Genomic DNA, 7,436 nt, shown 5'->3' on the forward strand with positions numbered 1-7,436 from the left:
GCAATTGCTGAAACTTTATCTTCCATTGTGTTGCTTCAATATCTTTACTTTGATTTATTGCTTTATGAGTTAACTCTTATGCAAGACTTATTGATGCTTGTCTTGAAGTACTATTCATGAAAAGTCTTTGCTATATGATTCACCTGTTTACTCATGTCATCACCATTGTTTTGATCGCTGCATCCACTACATATGTTTACAAATAGTATGATCAAGGTTATGATGGCATATCACTTCGAAATTATCTTTGTTATCGTTTTACCTGCTCGGGACGAGCGGAACTAAGCTTGGGGATGCTTGATACGTCTCCGACGTATCGATAATTTCTTATGTTCTATGCCATATTATTGATGATACCTACATGTTTTATGCACACTTTATGTCATATTCGTGCATTTTCCGGAACTAACCTATTAACAAGATGCCGAAGTGCCGGCTTCTGTTTTCTGCTGTTTTTGGTTTCAGAAATCCTAGTAACGAAATATTCTCGGAATCGGACGAAATCAAGACCCAGGTTCCTATTTTCACCGGAAGCATCCAGAACACCCGAGAGCCGCCCGAGGGGGGCCCTGTGGGCCCCAGATGATAGGGTGGCGCGGCCTGGGCCCTGGCCGCGCCAGCCTATGGTGTGGCCACCCCTTCGACCCTCTTGCGCCGCCTCTTCGCCTATATAAAGCCTCTGTCACGAAAACCCTGATACGGAGAGCCACGATACGGAAAACCTTCCAGAGCCGCCGCCATCGCGAATCCAAGATCTGGGGGACAGGAGTCTCTGTTCCGGCACCCTGCCGGAGCGGGGAAGTGCCCCCGGAAGGCTTCTCCATCGACACCGCTGCCATCTCCACCGCCATCTTCATCACCGCTGCTGCTCCCATGAGGAGGGAGTAGTTCTCCATCGAGGCTCGGGGCTGTACCGGTAGCTATGTGGTTCATCTCTCTCCTATGTGTTTCAATACAATAATCTCATGAGCTGCCTTACATGATTGAGATTCATATGATGATGCTTGTAATCTAGATGTCATTATGCTAGTCAAGTGAGTTTTACTTATGTGATCTCCGGAGACTCCTTGTCCCACGTGTGTAAAGGTGACGAGTGTGTGCACCGTGTGGGTCTCTTAGGCCATATTTCACAGAATACTTACTCAATGTTGAATGGCATAGTGAAGTGCTTATTTATATCTCTTTATGATTGCAACATGTTTTGTATCACAATTTATCTATGTGCTACTCTAGTGATTTGTTATTAAAGTAGTTTATTCCTCCCTGCACGTGTGCAAAGGTGACGAGTGTGTGCACCGTGTTAGTACTTGGTTTATGCTATGATCATGATCTCTTGTAGATTGCGAAGTTAACTATTGCTATGATAATATTGATGTGATCTATTCCTCCTACATATGCATGAAGGTGACGAGTGTGCATGCTATGTTAGTACTTGGTTTAGTCTTTTGATCTATCTTACACTAAAGGTTACTAAAATATGAGCATTATTGTGGAGCTTGTTAACTCCGGCATTGAGGGTTCGTGTAATCCTACGCAATGTGTTCATCATCCAACAAGAGTGTAGAGTATGCATTTATCTGTTCTGTTATGTGATCAATGTTGAGAGTGTCCACTAGTGAAAGTCTATTCCCTAGGCCTTGTTCCTAAATACTGCTATCGCTGCTTGTTTACTGTTTTACTGCGTTACTACTGCTGCGTTACTACTGCTGCGTTACTACTGCTTGTTTACTGTCCTGGGCAAAGCACTTTTCTGGTGTCGTTGCCGTTGCTACTACTTATTCATACCACCTGTATTTCACTATCTCTTCGCCGAACTAGTGCACCTATTAGGTGTGTTGGGGACACAAGAGACTTCTTGCTTTGTGGTTGCAGGGTTGCATGAGAGGGATATCTTTGACCTCTTCCTCCCTGAGATCGATAAACCTTGGGTGATCCACTTAAGGGAAACTTGCTACTGTTCTACAAACCTCTGCTCTTGGAGGCCCAACACTGTCTACAAGAATAGAAGCTCCCGTAGACATCAGGCCCCTTTGCTAGTGTTCCATTTGGAAACCCTAGTTTCTTGTGGTTGATTTGTTCTTGTTATTGTTGTTGTATTGTTACAGATATTGGGAGCCTCCAATTCGGTTGTGGATGTGTGCCCCAAGAATCTTGTATATGCCCGATTTCCGCCTCGAGGAAATCCCTTAGTGGAAGTGGCCTAGGCCTTTGTGGTGTTGCTCACAAGAGACCTGAGTGAGGCCTTTGTTGCGTTGGTCTGGCCTTCATGGCGACCACACTCCTCCAAATGTAGACGTACTTCCCCTTAAAAGGAAGGACTTACGGGAATCATCTCTGTGTCTCCGCGTGCTCCACTCTCGGTTACCTCTATCCTTATTAGCTCTAGTATATCTTATCTAGCTATATCTTGCTTAGTAGTTGATCTTGTCATATAGTTAAATTCACATAGTTGCATATCTAGAGAATTTACCTTTGTGTCAAGCCTAAATTGAAAAACAACTAAAAATTGGTTAGCACATATTCACCCCCCCCCCCTCTAGGTGCGACATATGATCCTTACAATTGGTATCAGAGCCTCGGCTCTTATTTCGGGCTTAACTGCCTAAGAGTATGTAGGACGATGAGGTTACGGAAGGGGCCGCAAAGCCGATCTCTATGGAAGATCGTCTCAAGTTGATGGAAACATCTTTGAGGTCCTCCATGGAAGCTCAAATGGAAAGTATAAAGATAATGCTTTCCGGGCTTATAACACTGGTTTCCCCTGTCATCCCCGTCGTAGAGGAAAAGGACAAGGGTGCTTTAGAAGAGGGAGATGCTTCCGGCTTACCCTCTTCTAGCAAGCCCTTGGATGGTGATCACTTAGAAAAAATTAAAACCCCAATGCTTCTCCTAGAGCGAGTGTCGGTGGGAGCTACAATGTCGTTCCTCCACCTTTCCGCTCTCCCGATATCCCGGTTCCCCATCCTCATATAAACAATAAGGGTGATCCACCCAAGTTTAATATTGAAGATTTTAGTACACGGCAATTTGAGTTTCGCTCTCATGTTTGCAGTGCCTCCAATGAACTTTGGAGAATCATTATGGAAGGTTACAAGCCTTACAACCCCGATAACTTGACTAGAAGAGAAGAGGTTGCTAACCAACTCAAGTCTACTGCCTTGAACATGATTCAAACAAGTGTGGGGACAAAGGACTTGGCTTATGTTCGGAAATTCACCACCGCCAAAGAATGTTGGGAGGGTTTGTCCATAATTTTCATGGGAAGTGAAAGCATGAAGAGAAACAAGTATAGTGCTCTTACGAACCAAGCCGAAGGGTTCATGAGGTTGCTAGATGAAGATAATCAAGAGATGTATAAAAGGCTTATCACCATTGCCGATGCCTTTCGGAAAGTGGGTGCCCAACATATTGATGACTTTTGGATCAAGGACAAGTATATTGATTGCATGATTCCTTATGAACCCATTGATGTCAAGAGTCTCCTTGGAAGAAAAAGCTATTATTCACTTACCTCCCAACAAGTGGTGCACGGGATGCAAGCTCTCAAGGTGGCTGAACAAATCTCTCAAGATTCTCGCGATCGTGCTATAGGAATGGCAAGAGGTACAAACCTTTCTTTGAAAGTCAATACCGTGGAAGAAGTGAACACTCAAGAACCATATAGGACCTCTTGGAGCATGTCCTATCCGGAGGATTTGGAATACCACTACCATGACCACATGGCATTCCATGTAAAAACCTTTTGGGTTGATCCATCCAAATCAAAGGAAGAAAACATCAAGACAAACAACACAAGTGGGTTCAAGAGCTCGGGCCCAAGATCAAGATCTTGCTTCAATTGTGGTGACAAGTTCCATTTCATCGCCGAATGCCCCTATGAGAATAGAGAAACTCGTGGTGGAAGGCTCATTCCCAAGGACAAGAGCAAAGATTCAAAGGCCCCCAACAAGAAATTCTACATCAAGAATAAGAAGAACAAGCGGCCATCAAGGATTGCGCTAATGACTAAAGAAGAGTATTCTTCCGATGACAATGATAGTAATAGTGATGAAGAAGAGACCTCAAAGGAAGTGGCTGCCATTGCCACCACCAATATTCCCTCTTCATCCCTCTTTGAATCCCCCAATGAGAACCCTCACATCAAAAATTCACATTGCTTCATGGCAAGGTCCCCCTTGGACACATCTATTGTGCTATCAACTCAAGAAGAATACAAATCCGGGGATGATGATGATGATGAAGATGAAACTTCCAATGGGTTGGTTGCTCTTGCTTCCCTCTCCACCAACTCTTCATCACCAATTGAATCCCCCAATGAGGATATTCACATGAAGGAAGAAAATTGCTTCATGGCTAACCCTAGCCCCTCTATGCCTAACATAGAAAATGCTCTAGGGGTTGATCATGCTAGCTTAAAAATGAAACAAGAAATGCCTGATTTCGATGAGTTCATTCTTAACTTGAAAGGTGGCACTAAAAATCATGTTGGGGCTCTCATGGTTCGTCTAGCACAACTAGATGATATCCTTGATAAAAAAATGTCAAATAGAGAGAGAGAGAAGATTCTCTTGAAATAGCCGCTCTAAAAGATGCCCTTGAGGAAGGACAAGAAACTATAGCTTGACTTGAATAGAAACTAGAAACTCTTGAAGAGCCTCAAGATGAAATTGCTCAGCTTACCAAAGAAAGAGATCTTGCTAGGCTAAGGCAAACGTGCTTAAAAAGGAAAAGGCCAAATTTGTGTTGGTCATGAGAAACTTGTGAGGGATCTAGATGAACTAGAAAAGGCTCACAAAGCCTTGAAGAGTGAACACTCTCTCCTCTCCAAGTCCAATGAGCAACTTCAAATTAGGCTTGCTAAATATGATGTGCCTAGCTCTTATACCTCTACTTGTGATCATGCAAATATTGTTGAGGAAAATGTTAGGTTGAAGGATGAACTTGCTAAGGCCTCCTCTCCCCAAAGTAAGTTATCTTTGGATGACCTCTTGAGTAAGCAAAGGTCAAACAGTGGTAAGGAGGGCATCGGCTTTAATGCCAAGGCAAAGAAGGCAAACAAGAAAAAGTCTAAGCCCGCACAAGAAAAGAAGAAAGTTGTCATTAATTGTGATTCCCCAAAGGCCAAAACCATTAATGATGATGATGCGGGAATTGCTAACCCTCACTATGTTTTATTTAAAGATTGCTATGGTGATGTTTATGCAAAATATGTTGGCCCTTATGATGGTTACATTGCTTGGTCTATTTGGGTCCCAAAGACCCTTGTTGCTAACGAAAGAGGACCCATTCAAAAATGGGTACCTAAATCCAAGAATTGATCTCATGTAGGACTATGCTGTCGGAGGTTCAAAATAGGTGCTTGGTAGTGGATGCACAAGTCATATAACCGGTGGGAAGAATCTCATCAAGGAGTTAAGGCCCAAATTTAATGAAATCACCGTCTCCTTTGGCGATAATTCAACATCTGAGGTATTGGGTTTTGGCAAGGTTGCGGTTGCTCACAACATTACTCTTGTGGATGTCATGCTTGTCAAAACCCTTGGTTACAATTTATTGTCCGTTTCCACCCTTGGCAATATGGGTTTCACCGTCTTTATTGATAATGATATTGTGGTCCTCTTGTGGAGCAAGACTCTAAAAGTCGCTTTCATTGGGTATCGCGAAGACAACTTGTATGTGGTGGACTTGTTGGGGGCCACCACGTAAAGTGCGATGTGCCTATTCGGAAAGGCGGATGTGGGTTGGTTGTGGCATCGCCGCTTGTCCCATGTCAACATGAAAACTTTGCAGAGTCTTCACAAGGGGAACAATATTGTGGGACTAATGGATAATGTTTCTTTTGCCAAAGATCTTGTTTGTAGGGCTTGTGTTGAAGGAAAAATTCATGACTCTCCGCACCCAATCAAGACTATTATCTCTTCCAAGAGGATCTTGGAGCTCCTTCATGTGGATCTCTTTGGTCCTACCACTCATGCAAATCTTGGTGCGAAGAAACATTGCTTGGTGATTGTTGATGACTATTCAAGATATACTTGGGTCTATTTTCTCATGAAGAAACATGAGACTCAACAAATCTTCATAGACTTTGCCACCGAGGTGCAACGTCAACACAACCTCTCTATATTGGCAATAAGAAGTGACAATGGCTCCGAGTTCAAGAACTACACACTCAATGATTTTCTTAGTGATGAGGGGATAAGACATCAATATTCTGCTGCATACACCCCTCAACAAAATGGTTTTGCGGAGAGGAAGAACCGGACTCTTATGGGTATGGTAAGATCTATGATGGCGGAGTACAAATCCCGCTATAATTTTTGGGCCGAAGCCATCTCCACTGCTTGTCATTCTTCTAACCGGCTCTATCTCCGTAAGGGCTTGAACAAGACTCCATATGAAATACTCACCGGGAACAAGCCTAATATCTCATACTTCAAGGTGTTCGGGTGTAAGTGTTTGTATAAAATCAAAGGAGTTTGTTTATCTAAATTTGCTCCTAAAGCTTTGGAGGGTATATTCCGGGATTACGGTGCAGAATCTCACACTTATAGAGTCTTTGATATATCTTCCGGGATTATCATCGAATCTTGTAGTGTGAAGTTCGAGGAAAATGATGGCTCCCAAGTGGGGCAAGTTGATGTTTGTGCAGGTGATGAAATACCTCAAGATGCCATAGTAAGAATGGGTGTGGGATTTTTCCGCCCCATTGAGGGACACGGTGTGGCATCTCGGGAAGGACTATGCTCTACTATGGTGGAGCCCTCATCTTCACAACATCAACAAACCTCATCCCTTGAAGCTAATGATGCACCAACCCAAGAACAAGAACAAGACCATCCCTCTTGTGTGCATGATCAAGGACAAGATCAACCAAGGATTCATGATGGCTCCGATGAGTATCCATATAATATTTGCTCCTCGTCGAATAATCTCCAAGATCAAGCACATGTATTTGAGAACACTCAAGAAATTGAGGAAGCTCAAGTTGATGGTCAAGACGGGGACCCAAACGATCAAGTTTATCAAGTGATACCTCTAAGGCCTAGAAGAACCAAGGAGGAGATCGAGGCCCATCGTCTTGCAAGAAGAGATAGGAACTTGGAAATTCTTGAACACACTCATGAGAAGGTCCTAAGTGATGTAGGAGGAAGAGTTTCCACAAGAAGGCAATTGTCTAACTTTAGCAATCATCATTCTAATATCTCCTTAGTGGAACCAAAGAAAGCATCTAAAGCTCTTGAAGATCTGGATTGGTTGGAGGCTATGCACGATGAACTCAACAACTTCAAGCGCAACAAAGTATGTACTTTAGTAGAGAAGCCAAAGGAGTGACGCAATGTTATAGGCACTAAATGGATATTCAAGAATAAGCAAGATGAGTTTGGAATTGTTGTGAGGAACAATGCAAGATTGGTAGCTCAAGGTTTCTCTCAAAT

This window comes from Lolium rigidum, chromosome 7 (assembly GCF_022539505.1).
Source record: "Lolium rigidum isolate FL_2022 chromosome 7, APGP_CSIRO_Lrig_0.1, whole genome shotgun sequence".
Lineage (NCBI taxonomy): Eukaryota > Viridiplantae > Streptophyta > Magnoliopsida > Poales > Poaceae > Lolium > Lolium rigidum.